Below are 19,166 nucleotides of genomic sequence, written 5' to 3' on the forward strand. Positions count from 1 at the left end.
AAGCACTTGGAGGCCTAGGAAGTAGGTGGGCAAGCTTTCCCCTCTGTGTATGGATTAGGAAGCAGAGTGGGGGGTCTGGGATAGTGAGGCATGCCATTCGATCCTTTGCAGCTGATATTGTGGGTGATGAAGCCAGTCTTACGAAACACTGCCTGCCTCAAGGAGCGCGTCAGAAGGAACTCTGGACATCCGGAGTCATGCATCTCCCCAGGCTTATTTCTTACCTGAGGCAAAGGGGGGTCTGAAGTCTCCACAGTCATCCTGAAGTATCAGACACATTGCCCGTTAGCTGGGGGGAGATGAGCTGCCATCATTTTAACCTTAGTAACAGGGCATCTCCATTGAACACGACAGAACTTGAGAGCCCCTGGGTCTGCTGTTGATAGCCTGCAGAGTAGCGCAATGATGCTGGCTGACAGTGCGTGGCTTTCAGGGAAACTGGGTTTGCAATCTGCTTCCCCTTACCCGTGACTCCGGTCCCTCTCTTGTCATCGCTGCCCCCCCCCATCTTTTGTAGCCCTGTGTATCATCTTTGCAATGAAGACATCTCATTTCTTACCGCTTCTGTCTTCATATAGTATCAAGGGCTGAAGCCCTTCTTCATTTGGCTCTATCCATAACTCTGCTGCAGTCCAGCCCCGGTGCCAGGCATTTGACAGCGTTTAGATTTGCTACGTGGGCAGGTATGGTTATAGGAACGGATTTATGAGTTAGAAACGTAAGGAGTACGTAATTAAAGTAAGCAGGTGGTAGTTGGGGTTCTGTGCTTTGGCCAAATCCTCGAGATTGGTTTTGGCTCATGATCTCAGAGGTTTCAGTCTGTCGTGGGAGGAGGGGTGTGGCAGGGCAGCTGGCCACTCGACAGCCAGGAAGCTCAGAAGAGAGATTGTTGGCTCTAGGGAACTCTTGTCTTTTCTCCCATTAGTTCCTCTGGCTCTAGCCTATGCTATACTACCATGCACATTCAAGGCAGGGCCCCTCCCCTCACCTAGATAACCCTCTCTAGCAGTGACATCGCAGACACACTCAGAGTTGTGTTTTGCCTATCAGCTAGGCCAGTGGTTCTCAACCTGGTGTTGAAACCCCTTTGGGGGGGGGCCACATATCAGATGCCCTGCACATCAAATATTTACATTATGATTCATAACAGTTGCAGAATTACAGTTATGAAGCAGCAATGAAATAATTGTGTGGCGGGAGGGGGCAACCACACTTGAGGGTGCCATATTTATGTGAAGCTGTGGAAAGCGGATGGACACCCATGCACACATAGGTACAGCCAACCGCCAGCAAAAACAGTGGGGCAATAGAGTAGTCACAGATGTCCCTGCAGAGTCTTCGCGGATAGGAAGACGGTACATTGTGTCAGAGAACCTAATTAATCAACGCCAAGCCTGTCCTTGAGTAAAGGAACGGGAGCTCACTTTCACAGATGTGATTTAGTACCTCGTGTGTCTTGGTGGTACAGGGAACTTTTCTTCCCAGTCCCTCTTGTTGGGCGAATGTATAGAAGCTGTAGGAAGACAGTAAATCTCAGCTTAAGAAGAAAACCTCACAACTAATAACGCTCAGCAGTGAGCCATGCTGCCTTTTGAGGCAGACTTGAGGTCCTGGCGCTGGGTAGATCTCTTCCCATCTGGATGGCTGCCTGCCAGCCGTGCGTAGAAGAAATGTTACATTGGAGCAGAGGTTGCACTGGGCGCCTTCTGTTTCATCTCCAGGCTTCTGAGAGGCTAGTAAAAAGAAACCTGAGGGTGGTTATTATTGTATTAATGTAATTTTGACTTGGGCGCTCGGCTGGAGAATGGTCCAAGGTAAATGGGTCTCTAACGATGGAACTGAAGAAGCACGGAGAAGGGAGTCGTTCCGAGTCCCGCTGTCAATTATTTGCAGAGAGGCTACGTTCTCACAGCTCTTACTTTCCTGTGTGGTAGATAGGCAGTGACCCATGCTTGTCCCCTTCCCTGCTACACACTCACGCTTTGTTCCTGCCCTTCCAAGTGTCCTGGCGCTCAGAAGCCCTGGTTTTCCAGCCGCCTCTCTCCATCCAGTGTTTCTCTTCTCGACCCGGGCAGCGTCTGCCCTCTTTGAGGGTTCCATTTTCCCCCCTTGAAAGTGTTTTCCATCTTCAGCCCTTACAGATGTCTCTGTGCCCCTCTGCTCCCTTGTGACTCCTCATGTGTCTGTTTATCGTAGCACCATTTGGAATACATTGGAATCATTAGGATTTAAAAAAATTTTGTCTCCACTTTTCTTTGTGATTCTCAAAGAAATGTGGGTATTTGTGATCTTTAGGACACAGGAGTAATTTAGCCAGCCCGTATTTATGTATGTATGTATGGATGGATGGATGGGTGGGTGGCAGGATGGATGGAAGGACAGACGGATGGGTGGATGACTAGAAAGAACACTGTAATTTCTTCATTCTCTTCCCATGACTCCTAACGCTACTATTGTGTGTCTCACTTTAAAACCTTGCACTTGCTCCCAGACCCTTTCTTTATGCTCTGCTACACCTCAGCACCAGCACCGCAGAAACCTGGCTCCCCCCCCCCCCCGCACTGCCCTCCCCTAACACAGCATGAGTCAAATCTTTGTCTCTGCGTCTCACCTTCTCTCCTATCATTCATCCTGCAGGGTTCCAATTAAACCCACTTTATCCACAAGGTCTTCATCTCTCAACCAACACCCACCCCGCCCCCTGGGAGCTCCACGTGTATCCTTCTCCACGCTGTCAAGTCACCGTGCACTTCACCTTTATTTCACTGTTGCATACACAGTCTTGTCTCACTAGCTTGTCAGCAACTATGTCATCTTCTCTGTGTGCGTTAATATTGGTAAAAGCAGAACACGTGTGCTCAGGTGTGTCTTAAGCCTGTTCCGGTTAGCTCGGCATATGAACGGGGGCTCTCTCTTACTAGAGAAGTTTATAGGTCATGCCGTGATAAAAGATTGAAAGCCCGAGCAAACATATAAAAACAGAAATAAAAAAGAAAATTGCCTAATTTATAGTAATAGCGCGAGAGAACTATGTTTCAGGCACACCAGAAACCAGGATAGAAGTCATAAAATCCTATCATGATTGTTTGACTTGCTCGTCTGCTTGTGAAGACCACTGCTGAGAACTCAGAGCAAAGCTAACTGGTAGAGAACTCAGGCAGGAGAGCCCTCTAGGGCCGAGAAGGGTGAAGTAGCTGAAAGTCAGGTGTAAATATTTACTTTCCACTGAGAGTAACCGCTTTTTTCATGGATTCACCATGCTTTCATGCATTCAACAAAGGGCTCAGGGAACTTCCATCTTTTCCTAGCAAGATTGTTTGGCCCAGCCAGGCTCCCGGCTACCCCAGCTGTGTGAGCCCAGCTGAGCTTGCTAGTTTCCTCTTAAGTCATGTGCTTTTATTCCACTCATTCACAATTGTTCATTCGTCAAACACGGGTGAGGTCTCACTCGGGACAGACTCCACTCTCTGGGTGTTCTTACCACCCCTGGATAACAATTCCGGCCTCTGCTGCGGACCGCACTGGTTTCCTTCCTATCCCTGGCCCCTGGGAAAGCAGGTCCTTGCAGCACCCGTGCCTCACTTTACGGCCCAAAGCCGCCATTTTGGGCTCTTCTGTTTGTGTTCTCCTGAAGTGCGTTCTGAGGGTGATAGATATTTTTCACTCTTACATGTGAAAAAGTTAACTGCTGACCAAATCTCAACACTCATCAACCTGGTGCAGAGTTGCAGGCACACTGAAGTTTTCTAGTCCCTTCCTGTCGGTACCACTATGTGATGTCAGCAACTAACTCAGAGAAGACAGAGAAAGATGAGAATTGGCATCTCCGGGCCTTAATCGGGGTCTGAACACAACTGCCCAGTAACAGAAGGAGAAATGGAATGCCCAATAGGGTTGTGACCTCTTTGTGCTTACAGTGTCCGTGAGGGTGTGCATAGTGTGTGCCCGTACAGATGCTGCCATGCAGAGGGCTTCAGTAACAAAACAACTGATGTGTCGTGAACGTTGATGGCAAATGCTCACTTTGTAGAGCTGAGAAAGCTGTCCTTAAGCAGCGTGGGGACAGCAGTAACAGACATAGCTTAGCTGTATCACAAAGCCTTTGCTCATTTTATCATCACTGTAGCACCATGAGGAATTTACAGTCTAGAAAGTGGAAATCCAGGGAGTGAGTGGCTAGCGTAAAGGCACAGCTGTTCCTTGGCATTGGGGGTAGTAGCGGTCTGTCCTCAGCTCGGGATCTTCGGAATCCCCGTGCTCTGTCTTCTGCAGGGTTTGTTACGCCTTTCGTTGTTAAAACAGAACGATGCGTCAGCAATGTGAGCTTATGTGTCACCGGCATGTTTATGCCAGCAGAGTACAGATGGATGATGTGTGCGTGTTTCAATTCTGCACTGCCGTCCCCAAGATCAGTACCAAAGTAAGACACCTTGTGTGTGTCACTGTTCTTCGTGCTGGGCTAGGCAGTTCTCTGTGGTCATAAGGGCTGGATGCCATTTGTGTCTCGGGAACTCTGCTGGCATGACTTGAAGGACAGCTTGGTGTATGATCTTCCTTTCTGAACTGCTTCACGTGTGCCGGAAGGAGGAAGTGTTACAGCAAGCATCCCCAGAGACCCAGATGTGGCCATCCCTACTCCTGCCACATCGTGTGTGCAAGCAGGTCATAGAATAAGCCCTTATCCAGAGAGTAGCAGAGTAGGTTCTCCTGTTTGAAGGAAGGAGTGTCAGAGTTTCTGGCCATTTTTAATCCACTGCAGTATGCATTTAACAAAAATAAGTGACCTTTAGACCTGACTTTCTGGTAGAAAGAAGATGCTGTCACCCTGGTGTGTGTCTGCCTCTGGGAATCCCGGTCTTCTGAAATTCAGGCTGCTTTCTAGTGAAGCTCGCCAGGTACTCAACACATTTCCCTACCCACTCGACAATTCTCCTCAGTGTGGGCGCACACTAAGGGCCCTCTCAGCACTGCCTCAGATTGAAGCCTCACTTTGGTGGCTCAAGGACCTTCTCTCCTTAAGAAATACTGTTTTTTTACCCCACTCAGACAACAGAAGATGTCATTGAGGTGGATGGGGAGGGGCTGCCAGAACAACCTAGTCACGAAAACTAGGTCCATGTTTAAAACGCAGTCAACATTTAAAGGATGTGGCACAGAAATTCCACCCCCTTCGTCTGGTCTGAGAGAGATGGATCCACTTGCTGTATCTGGAGGCTGGATACGTCTGAGATGCACAGCTGTGAGTCCATGTGCCGCCATCAACCCAGCTGGATGGTCTGTCATGATAGCTTCTGCTTCTTCGTTGATTGGTTGGTTGGTTGTTTTCCTGCTCTACCGGCACATTGCCGTCTTCAGTATACATACCTCATTTTATCGGGTTCTCACTTTGCCTGTCATTTTTCACCGACTTTAAAGATACAGACTTAACAGGGCAGACATTAAGTTTTTAAAATTAGGGGCAGGGATACCACTGCACTTTACTGGAAGTCAACTGAATTACTAGTTGGAGCCTTTTGATATATTTGTGTATTTATTGAGAAGATGAATGATAGGTAGTCACTCATTCTAAATTTAATGAGAGCTGTCTCAATCTCTACTTTCTGAAACATTATGTTATCAATTTGTCTATAAATATGTCTTTCTTAAAAGTTATTGAGAAAAAACCCAAGCCAGTTATTTTGAGTTCAAAATAAATTAAGTCATTGTTTATGATATCCAGAAGCTTAAAATAGACTTTGTCATGGGTTGTGTATGCTGTGAAAGCCAGGTTCCCAAGCTCCTTTTTGGCTCCTGCCTCTCTCTTGACCAAAGGGCCTGACTCTCTTCCAGAACCAAGATCCAGAGCATTAAGACCTCTTGCTTTCTGCGTTGTTATATCCAGATATCTTGTTTTTATTTCTAATTCAAGATTTATAAGTTCTCAGTTCTTCCAGCTCTCTGGTAATTAAAATTTTCAGATTATCTTGCTGAAATGTTGACATAAACTCCTATTCTCACACACACAAGACTTAGGGTATACTCAGCATATGAGAGATGAAATAACGTTCAGTGAGTGAGGCTGAATCTTGTAGCTCAGCCCAAATGGAGAGTGGTACCTTGATCCATTGTCACAGGCGAAGTGTGTGGAACTCCAGGCTCCCTGCCTAGAGTGGCAGCAACCTCTGCCAGGGCAAAGCATGAACCGCCAGGTACTTGTCCCTCGTGAACCAAGTCACTGTCAACCCCCATACTTTGCCCCAGTTCAGCCCATCGGGACCTGGCCATTCCTTGTGACTGCTGTCTGTGAGCAGATGTGTGCCCGTGCACAACACATGTGGTAGCTGGTGTGCTCACTGTGTCACGTGAGCGTGGTCTACCTCTGAGTGAGTTGAGCGAGCCATTCACTTTTTCTTATCTGAGCCAGAAAGAAAGGCAGGCAAGGGTTGTATCATTTTAGAAGTAGCTTCCCACCTCAGAATCAGATGAGACCCAAGAAATCAGTGTTAGGAACTTCTTAGGGTAAAAAAGAGGAAGAGGAAAACTTAGAAATTCCAGGATTCAGGAAGATAATGAAGCAGTAAGTAGGGCCACATGGTGATAGGAAAAGGAGACTGTTCGGTGAAGTCAGAAGAAAGATGGCTGCTTTTTTATCCTTTCATTTTCTTAGAAAAGGCAAAATAAAACATACAAAGGACTAGAGAAGCTATCCAAGCCTTAGTGGTCAGAGCTAGTTGGATTATGAAAGCTATGTGGTAAGCAGGCAAAATAGGTGATTGTGTGTTTGGCAGACAGCTGATTGGTTACTGCTATGTTTTGTTTTTACATCTATGGAGGGATAGTTCCTAAGGAAAGGGGGTAGATGATATCTGGTCAAAGGCTGAATCTACAAATAAGGATTTACTCTATTAAATTGCTATTAGACAATGGAATGTGGATCTCTGTCAGATGCCTTGGTATGTGTGCTGTGGGAAGGACTCCAAAGTGTGTCTGGGGGGGGGCAGTCCCCAGTGCCTTGTACATTCCCCTCTGAGGACCACGTCAGCCCGTGTGTGACTCTGCATGGATGTTTGCTGCCCCCTGAACCTCTGTGCACATTGTTTCCCTTCTGTGAAGACTCATTTTTCTTGCCTGAGTTTCCAACTGCTTGTTTCTCTTCTCTGCACTCTTCATTCTGCTCTGTATTCTTAATGCCTCTATATTTCACATTTAGGGGTGTGTGTGTGTGTGTGTGTGTGTGTGCAGTTACATTGCGGGAGAGTTTTATGTTCTCTGTTACTAATTTTATAATTAGAGCATTATGCCACTTGAAATACAATGTTCTAGATGAAGCACCCCCTTTTTCCTTGTTTGACCCTCAGTTTGACTTTTCTCCTATAAAACCCTGACTCTGATATCCAGGACAGTTCCCCAGCCCCATCCTGCCCTGTCTGAAGAGCTGCAAACTTCAAGAAGGGAAATTAGATGAAAGCAGAGGTGATAGCCTACATACATACACAACCAGGGCCAGAACAAAGGTCATGAAATGCCATTCCTTAAGACCCGATCTGCATATTTGCTCCCCAGTGCTTCGGTTCAGAAACCTAAGGTGTCCCCGCCCACAATCCCAATGTCTTTGCACTGGTGAGAAAGTCCATTCTGCCAATGCTCTGTTGTGAGATGATAATGGAATGCTAGCACAGTGGGCTTCATCCGGGAAAGGAGCATGCTGGAGTTGCAGAACTCACGGCCTGAAATGGACTCATCCCAGATGAGGCCAGCAGAGTGGAACCCTTGGCAGGGCACTCCTTCCCTTCAGAAGCACGTAAGCTAATAAAAACTAATGTGACCACAGAGCTGCCGTGAGTGAAAACAAGGTGTACCAGTTTGAAAACGCTCAAGTCTGGTAACGCAGTTCAACAAAAACTCATCTAGGGAAGACAGAGACGGGCATGCTGGGCTCACTTAGTAAGAGGAAAGGGCTCAGCAATTTCTGACTGTCACCAGTGACGGGTGCAGAAGGCTCTGGACCTCTAGAGGGTCAGCTGATAGAGGCATGCACCATCAGTAGCCCGCCTTCAAGGGAAATGCCCAATTGTAGACTTGTTTTCCACCAAGTAAGGAAAACTGAATTTCAGGGGACAAAAAAGAATCCTGTCCAGCCATGTGCCACCTTTACATCTAGACCAAGAAGTCAGAGAACTCAAAAAGACACACATGGAGAATGATGGGGAGTACTTACTGTTCGGCCCTCTTTTTTTTTTTTTTTTTTTTTTTTGGCCCTGGTTTTCAATTTTAAACAGTATGCTCCACTTCCTACTGAAAACGAAGTCCATTCACTTACTCCTCAGCTCAGTTGCAACTGAGAAAGTGTTGGAGTCTTCAACACTCTGCTCCTGGGGTAGGTAGTTGAGCTTTTCAGAGCAGTGCTTATCTCTGGAGACTCACCTGTTCTGGCTTTGAAGTGTTTAGTAGGGTGTTAGGGTGGGAGTGGTATGTCAGGGCGCACCCACTCTGCCCAGATAGGTGCATTGAAGCTGGCCCTCCTGGGGGAGTTAAGACCTCCTCCCTTTCCCTTTTTGTGCTTGGAACTCAGGGATCTCTTCTTTGGCCTTTGTGAGACAGTCTTGGGAAGCCCAGATCATCAGGCCATATTTGGTGGAGACCTTATGGCTGTTGACGTTGTGCTGGGTAATTAGGTTGCTTTTCTCCTGCCAACTCAAGCTAAGCAGTAGAAATTGTCCCTGCATATGCAGTTCCAAGAAGCCCTTATCAAATTAAGTGCCTTGTAATGAATTACCATGTCCATCTGTTCCGTGGGCCCATCTCACCAAAGATGGGAAAGATGGGTCTTGAATTTTTTTTTGATCAGTCTGTTGGTAGACATCTTTTCAAAAAAATCTTAGTTCTTTGAGGTAGAGTATAGAGTATCATTCCCTTTAAATAATTCCTCCAGCTGCTTTTTGAGGATAAATTATACAATATGCAAAGTATTTATTAGCATGTGCATTTAAAGCATTCCTGACTCTTGACTTGCTGTGGCAGTAGTATTCTCTTTGTTTTTTTGTTTTTTGTTCGTTTGTTTGTTTTTTGGGTTTTTTTGTTTTGTTTTGTTTTGTTTCTTTTGAGACAGAGTTTCTCTGTGGCTCTGGAAGCTGTCCTGGAACTAGCTCTTGTAGACCAGGCTGTTTCTTTGTTTTTCAATACATGCAAACAAAGAAAAGAAAATGGTTTCAAGTATATTTGAAGCCCTTCTTTCTCAACTTAGAAAAGAACATTGATTCTGTTGCCCTCTGTCATAGTATTTCTTGGTCCAAAAGAGCAAACCAACTCATGATTAAAAAGCCAGAGTCTATATTAAGCTCTGATGTTTTTTTAAACAAAATAATTGTAAGCATTCCATGTCATAATTGGGCCTATCCCAGATTGAAGAAAATGTGCTTTTCTAGAAGTTAGAGCCTTTACCCATTAGCCACGAACCATCTCCTCAGTAGCATGCTAGGTTTGTCAGTCATGCACTTCAGGTGTGTGAGCCTTCACTCTTTCTCTACCAGGGCTATGCGCCTTGTGTGTTCCTCCACGGACTTGACCCAGTATTTGTGTTAACCTTGAACACAATCACGGCCATGTCACTCACGGCTTACGTTTGTTCCAAGTGGTGCGGACACCAGAACTGAGGGAAAGTGAGTGAGTCTTGTTGAGCCTCTGCTGAGGCCCAAGTGCCGAACCCACAGCAAGAATGACATTAAACTTGAAGACTTTCTCCATCTGTACGTCATCCAGAAAATAACAGAACTGCTCTGAACAACTCTGCAGAAAAAAAAAAAAACTTTGTGAAATTATTTAGACAGCCAACAAGCAAATGTAAGACATTTCTTCTTTGGGAAAAACTAAAAGAAACCTACAATTTCATAGAACGGTTTTACCCACTTGGTGCCCTTCATGGTGGACAGCGGTGACGGCTGCATAGCTCTGTGCTTGACAGTTTGTAGAAGTTCGAGGTTGTGCTTGCCTGGTAGATACTGAACAGCTTAGGAACCCTGGAGGTAGAGATGGCTGGTTTCCCTCGGCCTTTATGAGTTAGTCTGTTGTGAATGAATCATGCAGACAAAAGCCTTTCAAGGTACCCTTTCCTGGCCTTGAATGGATTTGGGAGGAATGTTATGATTAGCCTAAGTCATTAGATACATTTGTCCCTTCTTGTCCTTGGCAAACCTGTTCCAGAGCCGGCATGGATGCCTGGAATCACGTAAGACTAAATTCAGTTTTTTCCTATGCATATAGACCCATAATAAAGGCACAAAAAGATGCTCATAAATAAAATGCAACAATTATAGTTAACATAGTGTAATAAGAATTATTCATGCTGGTCATGGTGGTTTAGGCCTATAATCCCAGTGACACAAGAGAATTACCATGAATTTGAGGCCAGTTTGGGTTTGTAGAGTATGACCCTGTCTCAAACCCTCAGATACATATACATGCACAATGTTATTAATGCCTTGTGATTGTTTATTTCTAGAACTTTCCATTTGAAGGGGAGAGTGACTGAAAGCATACATAGAACAGGATAGATTAGCCTAACCTGTGCGTCCTTTGGGGGCCAGGATCCACCTTGTGTATCTTTCTCTCTCATCACTGTCTAACACATAAGTAAAAGTTTAAGTACATTCTGTAAATAATCTGAGGCGAACCCCAGCATCCAAAACCCTGTAGTTTTGACTTGTTCAGAAACACGTATCTGGAATGTTCATCATATACCCGGAAGGAATAAATGTCCATGATATCAAGGAACCTTTAGTTTGTGGGGAGTCAGATGTGAATAAAGCATTGTAGTTTTAAGTGTTACATGCTTTAGATGTTGAAATCGCAAAATAAAGGGAAGCTTATGGGGCAAAGAGATGCTAATTCCTATTTGGAAAACTATCAGATTTGACTGTTGAGCTGAGTCTTTGGGAATGAGTCAGAGCTCATGGGATAGAGAAAGACGAAGGGGCATTCTAGGCTGTTAGAGTCATTGACTTTAAAGTTTTCAAATGTGGCTTGCAGCTGAAAATATTTGCCCTAATCTCATGTATCCTTATGACTTAAGAGAAATGGAATGGACCCCCCTCCAGATAGCCACCCCTCTGCCAAGCTGCATCGCTCGTTTAAGACTTCTTTCGCTTTCCTGTTCCCAGGGATGCTGCTTCTTAGAATAGTAGGCAGGGCCCTTTTATTCCATCCTTCGCCTGCCTCTCCACCATAGCGACTGCTGGACCCTGGGTAATATCGCCCTTTCCTCTTGTGGGCAGAAGCTGTGTGGATTGTTTCTTGTTCTTGTAAACTTACTCACTTCTTCTATACCTAGAGTGTCTTTCTGTGCCCTCTCTCACTCTTGGTGAACTCTACACAACCAGGGACGTCTGTGTCACAGGCTCACAGCGCCCCACCCCCATCACAGCCTCACAGCCTCCCCATTGCCCATCACAGCCCCCACTGCCCATCACAGCCCCCACTGCCCATCCCAGCCCCCACTGCCCATCACAGCCCCCACTGCCCATCACAGCCCCCCACTGCCCATCATAGCCCCCCACGCCCCATCACAGCCCCCACTGCCCATCACAGCCCCCCACTGCCCATCACAGCCTCCACAGCCCCTGTACCTCATCAAAGAGTGTTTGTTTCTGCCCAGGATGAGAGTCAAACCTCGTAGAGAGGGCACATCCTGAACTGTCTGCATGTCTGCCCCATCCTGGGGACTTCTTCAGGACTCCTGTTGACCTCCAGGCTTGATGTCCCTGGTTGATCTAACAGAGTTTCAGCTATAAGACCTGATGCAAGAGAACAGGAAAAGGTCAGGAAATGTAAAGATTTTAGAAAGAAGATTAGCCTCGGGTAGGTCCCACTGAAACACCACACGCAGGGAGGGGGCTCATATATTAAAGAGAGCCCATCAGGAGGCTCACACTTGGGAGAAACTGGCAAAATCTTGGAGTGGACAACCTTACAGAGTGAGTGTGGAGAACTTGGAAGGTGGCCTGTTGTCATCTGCAGGTAGGGGTGCATGACTCGAAAGACTTTGATGATAGAGTGAGTTGTTTCAGAAGGACGGGGACCGAATCAAGGACCCAGAACCTTGAAGGGCTGTTCAAGGTAAGAGTACTGAAAGCGCTCCATCTGCATCATCCCAAAGCCTCCTAAATTATATAAATGAGAGAACAGGTGTTGAGTGTGTTCATGTTTCAGCCACGGTGCTAGATGTTTCTTGGGTATCAGCTCATTTAATCCACACAGCAGTCATGACATATGGAAACTTTAACTGCCTCGACTTTTCCATGTGGTTCCATTGAGACTTGGATTATATAATTTGTCCAAGCTCCCATGGTTACATCACTCCTTAATAGCCAGAACTCAAATATGACATTGTTTTATGTCAGGTCAGTGTCCATTCTCAAAGCCTCTGTAGCCACAGGGGGGGAGATCTTTGTGAATGGGTGGAGTGAATGAGTGTGGACGTTCCCAGTCTCACTGGAGTCAGAAGGCTTTAGGGGACAGCCAGGTAGATGTTAAAGGTTTGCATGGTGCGGTTTTTGTTCATGCCCAGATGGGCTCCTGTTGGAAGGAAGGTCGGTATAGATGAGTCCCTCGAACAGGTCAGTACTTGGCACGTGTCTGTTCTCCAGAGGATGGGAGACTATACCGTCTGCCACTTTACGGTGGTGACAAGGACGAGAGGCATGGGGTTGACTGTCCACAGGGATCCAGTTGGAGGTCATCTGCTTCAATGCCAGCCTGGGTCCAGATGACTCTGGATGCCTGAAGCAGCCCCAGCGGTGGGAGCTGAGCTTCGGTCTGTCGAGCAGTAGATGTGTTGAGGTGGCCTCAGTCAATGCTTGTTCTTGGGTTCCAGGGCAGGTGATCAACAGCCTGCACCCTGTTATGCTCTCATATCCAGGGCCTCCCTAAACTGAAGCTCCCTGGCCTTCCCAGCACCCGACTAGATACATGCCTGCCTGCGTATGTGTAAATAGCCACAAACTGATTGCATATTTGTGGACAAGCTGATTCCATGCTCCCAAGCCTCTGTTTCTAATACAAGTGGTGACTCGAGGCTTTGAGATGAAAATACTTTACATCTCTCTGGGCCGGAGAGATGGCTCAGGGGTTAAGAGCGCTTACTGTTCTTGCAGGGGACCTAGGGTTTGGGTCCCAGCACCCACATGGCAGCTCATAGCGGTCCAGGGGATCCAAGGCCTCTGCTGACATTCGTGAGCTCCTACTTGCACATGGTGAGGCGCAGACATACCCTTAGGCACACATAAACATAAAATAAGTTCTTTTAGAAATCCTAGTCTCATGCCCATTCCCCCTTTCAAGGCTGCCTTATGCCAGTTTCTCTTCTTTCTTCCTTATCTTGAATGGTCGGCCCTCTGCGCATCTCTCCCTCCTACCCTGCCAGCCCACGAAAAGATACACCAGGGACTTCTCTCAGACCTAAGAAAGTGGACGCAGAGGACCAGACAACTTAGTGTCAGACAACTGAGCTGGACAAAGTGGCTGAGGATGCCTGTGAGGTCCTAGCCCTGACATTTTCCACAAGAGCCAAGGAATACTTTCAGCTGTTGCTGGGCCTCTGATGTGGCTGCTGCCACGGCCAGAGCCTCTCCCAGCCTGCCCCAGCTCTTCCTTAGCAAGTCACATCAGGGTAGTGATTCGTAGGAAGCATTGTTGCTTTATCCTGACCTACCTACCGAGGGGCACAGTTGGTTCTAGGAAAGCCATGTCTGCTAAAGCTTGTATCTTCCTACGGACACCACTTCCGTCAGCCGCACACCTTCTGCTTCCTGGACACCTGGCATCTCTGAGAAGGAAGTCATAATTGTCTCTTGAGAAAGCCAGGAAGAGGGAAACTGCCCTAGTTACTTATCCTGGGTTTATATCTGCCGTGCATGGGAGCATATCCATCCTACACAAACAAGCAGAGCATAACAGCCACAGAAAACGAAGTCCCTTTCCTCCTGTCTCTGAGGTCAAAGTCGTAAGGAATGTGCAGCTACCATTATGCCGGGAGCGGCTCGCTGTCCAGAGGCAGGCCCACTGATGGACAGCGGTGACTGATCCTCCATGGCTGTCTGCGACTGGTGATGAAGAGTCAGGCAGCTCATGTGGGGATTAGCTGAAGAAAGGGTGAAGTAGGGTCAGGAGTCCTCCGGGGAGCGGTAAATCTCCTCTGGAGGGACAGGAGGGAAATTCAAGCCAGAGGCACTCCCATAGGGAACTATACCGTCTTCCAAAGTGGTACTTGGACTGTTGGATGTCAGACCTCCTTCTTTGGGGGTGTTTTATTACAGTCTTGTTTTAAACGTACATATTCCTGGAAAGAGGTAAGAAAATGAAGCACTAGAATGCTAGAGCCACAAATTTAATTAACGATGAGGCTGCTTTTTATAGAATGTGGCATCTTCTCCATCCTCGACAAGCTATTTCATTAATAGCCTCTACAGCTTTAGTAGGCCAAATACTTAACTTTCTTCCTTTCTCCTTGTTCCCTGACCAAGGGAAACCCTCCTGCCTTTGGATGCAGACAAGGATGTCTCCTTATTCCAGAGCTCAGGCAGTCTTTTCAGATGTGGAATGAAGCCACTATTGAATGAACTCTTTTCTAGAATGCTTCACAATTTGCACTCTGTTTTTCTTGAAAGACATGGGCAGAGTGATGAGTGTCTGTGTCGGGAAAGATGGGATACCAGTGGCCTGCAGTGTACTCCTCTGGAGAGATGTTCCTACGGAGGGATGCTAGAATAATGCTTGCTGTCTGTGTGCCGGCACTCACCATAGGGCACATTCCTGAGGCTCTCCTGTGCTTTGCAAAGACGGCTGTCAGAGGACCCCTCCCCCCAGGTTCAATGGTCATTCCCCCTTGTTCAGTATCTTTTAAAGTTTCCCTCTTCATTCTGGTAAGCAGGCCAACAATCATCAGTTCTTTAGCCTAATTTCAAAACAGTTCTCAGACCTGCTCCCTGATACCAAAGTCTCAGCATTTAGCATGCTGTTTCTTCTCAAGAAATATAAAAAGAATATATGGATATGCAACTGTTACCTCCCCACACTCCTGGAAAAAGCAAAAGATTATGGGGGAAGTGAGGTCAGGGGACATAGTGAACCAGGTCTGAAGCTTGGGATTCAAGGAGATCCAGAAGGAGAAGCAAGCAGCTGCAGAGGTGACACAATTTGGGATCTGGATACCAGTCCGTGAGGCGCGGTAGAAAAGAGCCTGGATCAGGTGGCAGCATCGGTGGGGACAGTAATGGTGGCGGTAGAGTCATGGGATGTCAAAGTTAGACGAATGCTTCCTGAGCATGTGTCTTACTTTATGGGTGAGCAAACGAACCTCCCAAGAACTAGAAGACTAGTACCAGCTCACACTTTCCTGGTGGGTGACAGCTAAGTAAGTTGGTCCTTTCTCCCCCTACTCCTAAGAACCGGCACTCAGCCTTGGTAAGTGATTGACAGCATCCACTGACGGTTACCATCCCCGTTGAAATATTAAGACCGACTTGGTCCTCTCAAGTGGGAAGTAAAACTTAGAGCATGGCGGCCCAGCAGTGTGGGCCCGAGGGGCCTGGAAGGTGGGTTCCTGGAGAGCGCGTGGCAGACAGATTCTGAAGCTCCTTCTCCGACTGGTCCTCAAGCTCAGTACCCAGAGCCTGCACTGCAGGCAAATTCCATTGCCTGACTCCCACATACTGGTCTGGAGAAACCTCACCTCTAAGTTCCCCATTCGTAATGCATAAAAAAACAATGCAGGGCCAACAAGATGCTCAGTGTATGCAAGGTGCTTGCCACTGAGTCTGTGACCTGCATTCAGTCCCCAGAACACACAAGAAGGAACGGGGAAGCTGACTTCCAAAAGATATTGCCTAATTTCCAGATATGATGCACAGAACACACACACACACGCACACACTAAGTAAATGCAATTTTTTTCTTTTTTAAAGAACAGTACATGCTCCAAGCTCTAACTTAATAACCATAGATAAAGAATGTGTTGGTTCTAGCTTTTTGTTGGTTGTGTTTGTTGCCCATTTTCTTCTTTTATAGGATATCCCCTCCTTCGTTAGAGGAACTCAAGGGAGCATCACTAATGATGTTGATTTAGTAAAATAAGCAGGTACTCCACAAGAGTCAGGTACCCTGTGTATATATCGTTAAAAGTCAGAGGAGGGAAAATTAATCCTAGAGAAATCCTTTCAGGTGTGAGGTCCTGCGGGCTCTGGAGTCTCCATCAGGGGCAAAAGGAGAGTCAGGGTGGCTAGGCATCTGAACTGTGGCACGGGGCTGGCTGTGCACTCAGTGAATGCTGGGTTGCCATTGGTGCTGGAGTGAGAATGGGCAGAGCATCCCGTGGAGTGTGGAAGCTACAGGATGTGTAGAGGCCAGGCTTGCAAACACCCAGGAAGCTGTGTTTGGAAGCTTCTGCACTGCCTGGGACTGTGTGTGTCGTCCCCGAGGCAGAGGACATACTGGTGAAGAGGAAATGTGTCCTCACTGCCTGCTATCCAGCAATGGGAGCCTCCTAAGGAAGTGAGTGCCCTCTAGGGGTTCATATGGTGTCTCAGTGCTGCTCACCATTACACTCAGGCCCTCGAGATGCTCTCTAAACCGAATCCATTACTTGCTCTCGGAAGAGGAGAGCACGGCCCTCTTAGCCAAGTCCCACCTGGCTGCAGCTGTGATTACGTTATGTAGAAATTTATTAACGTGGCCTCTTGATTGATTATTATCAATACTGATGACATTAGAGGTTCCCCCGCTACCCTAGCAAATTGCAGGCACACACGACCACTTCTTTGAAATAAAAAGCTGAAGAAGAAAAAGAAGCCAATATCCTTAACTCTCTCACTTTGATTCCATTTCTACGAACCACACCAAATCGGCGAGCACACAGAGGTGGGTCGTGCACTCGCAGTTGCTAGGGCCGGAGGTACAGGAAGCAGGAAAGAGTGCTTGCTGTACGGTGCACGGTTTCTGCTTGTGGTGGAGAGAAAGGTACCAGTAGTGACTGCACGGCCGTGCCAATAGAAAGCCAGTCTACAGAAGTCGTATTTTAGAAGGGTAGCTGCCTCACGGATGGTTTCACCTCCTAGGGCAGAGGCTCGCTGCTCCAAGTAGCCTCACATCGCACGTCAGGAGGGGAAAAGTCGAGCTGACCAACCAGGGTGTCCGCCTGCTTTTCCCTTGCTGTTGCATTTGATTTGTTCAACAAGCCAATATCATCCATCCTTTATTTCCAGTTCTGTCTGGTTTTGCATACCAGCTGTACATAACGGGCAGGGGGAAAAGGGAGAGAAGGGCTCCAGGCAGGTGTGTTCGGGTGTCAACTCCTTTGACACCCGAAAGACAGCCGGACCCGTGGGCTAGACAGAGAACACTCAGGAGGCAGGAGCGGCGCTCACAGGAAGAGTAAGGCACGTGTTTGCCCAGAGCAGAGAGTGAGCTTAGCGGAAGGGAGATGCTGGGAGAAAGAGTTGGAGGGCAAAGGTCTGTGGACCTCAGGGTGATGAGTGCTGTTCTGAGACGCTGATAGGTGGGACCAGGAGAAGACTGTCGACTGTGCCAGTGAGTACAGGAACAACGCTGTAGGCTGGGCGTGGCGCGGCTGGAGTAAGGGGAACCGCGGAAAACTGGGAGGGGTGAGTGATGACATCACCCTCTTTAAGCATCTGTCTCGAGTTAGTTTCTTAATCCATCATTTTCCTCTTTTGCCTCACTTGCTCTTACCCAGGAATGGAGTAGGAGGGGAGGAAGATTAGGGGGGAAGGAATCAAAACTGAAAAGAGGGAGGTATGGAGAACCAAGCGTAGTCTGTGTGCTTCGGCTGTCCCCAGCTCAGCGCCCTTTCCATGCGACTCCGAAGAAAGTCTGGTTTCTTCAGGTGGAAAGCACGCAGTGGGGATAGAACCATCTGTGTGGTGTGGGTAAAGCAGGAGGTCTGCAATCGTCACTGCCTGACAGAGAGAACGAAGGAGACCTGTCAGCAGATGGTCTGTGTGAATTGTGTTAAACCCTATGAAATTGCCACCGGGCATTTTCAGCCCACCAAATAAAATAAAATAAAGGCAGTTTTGCCTGATCTAAGCCTAACGGGTGACAAGATGTATCAGGCCTTAGACCAAATGTTCCCCTTTTCTGGCTTCTTCCTCAGCTCATCCATTAAAGTGCTGGTTTTAAGGTCAGAGGAACCTGCCGGAAGTCAAAGGATGAGTGGTGCTGGGTAGGGAGCCTGTGCTGGGAAGCAGGGGTTGGTCACAGGACAGGAGCCAAGAACACATCAGTCTGCAAACATCATGGTTCTTTGGCAATCATCCTCTTAGGCTCAGTAGTAAAATTCCGCGGTGGGGGGGGGCACACCTTCATTTTCTAATTGGGTTATTAAGCACCCTTGAGCACTTTTAGTTCATCTGCATGGTGCTGGTGTGTGCCTCTAGGGATAGTCATAGGGGCATTGGAACACTGGGGAAGGTGGCAGATTCGGGGCAACGTTAGTAATGGTTCTCAGTGTGACATGGTTTCCCACAGTCCAGCAGCGACTGTTGGAACAGAAAGAATGCTAACGTGTTGAAGAACAGCACCCGAGAGAGTGCTTCTTGGGCATCCATGTGCTGTTGGGTGTTGAAGAATGGTTCGCTGTAGCACGTGGGCAGGTAGAAGATTCTAGAAGATGCGATAGAAACAGGTAGCTATTCCTGTAGGATGCTGTCAGTTGTGACTGCATCTAGACCCTAGGACCCAGGTGTGGACCCTCCGTTTGAAGAATGTAAGTTGTACAGCGTGTCAAGCGCAGTAATGTAAGTAAGCAGTATGCCAAACTGTCTGATCATAGCAGTATGACTGCATGCTAAACACCGTAGTGGTTAGACACTGAGCATGAAGGGCTGTGAGATTACCTCACTCAGTGCTAAAAGGCCAGCTCACAGGACACAGCCCGAGAAGGTAGTTGTCCTGCAGGAATACAAAACTCCACACACCAAACAAGCAGACGTTTATCTTAAATTGTAGACAGAAATATGATTGCAGTAAAACCTTAATGTGGTCTTCATTCCTGCTCTCCCAGGATTCTAACTGTCGTTAAATGTGGAAGACCAAAAGAGGAGTGGGGGGGGAGGGTTCCTCTCTCATCTCTCCAGTGGCTTTTAGTGGTCTTTGATACAAACCTTAACTTCGTCTCT

The 19,166-nt window shown here is 47.4% G+C and overlaps 1 protein-coding gene across 4 annotated transcripts in view; it reads left to right on the forward strand.

Moving 5' to 3' along the window:
- Nucleotides 1-19,166, forward strand: part of Crim1 (cysteine rich transmembrane BMP regulator 1) — a 176,389-nt gene that overhangs the window by 81,170 nt on the left and 76,053 nt on the right. The window lies entirely within an intron of this gene.

This window comes from Mesocricetus auratus, unplaced genomic scaffold (genome assembly GCF_017639785.1).
Source record: "Mesocricetus auratus isolate SY011 unplaced genomic scaffold, BCM_Maur_2.0 Super-Scaffold_100024, whole genome shotgun sequence".
NCBI lineage: Eukaryota > Metazoa > Chordata > Mammalia > Rodentia > Cricetidae > Mesocricetus > Mesocricetus auratus.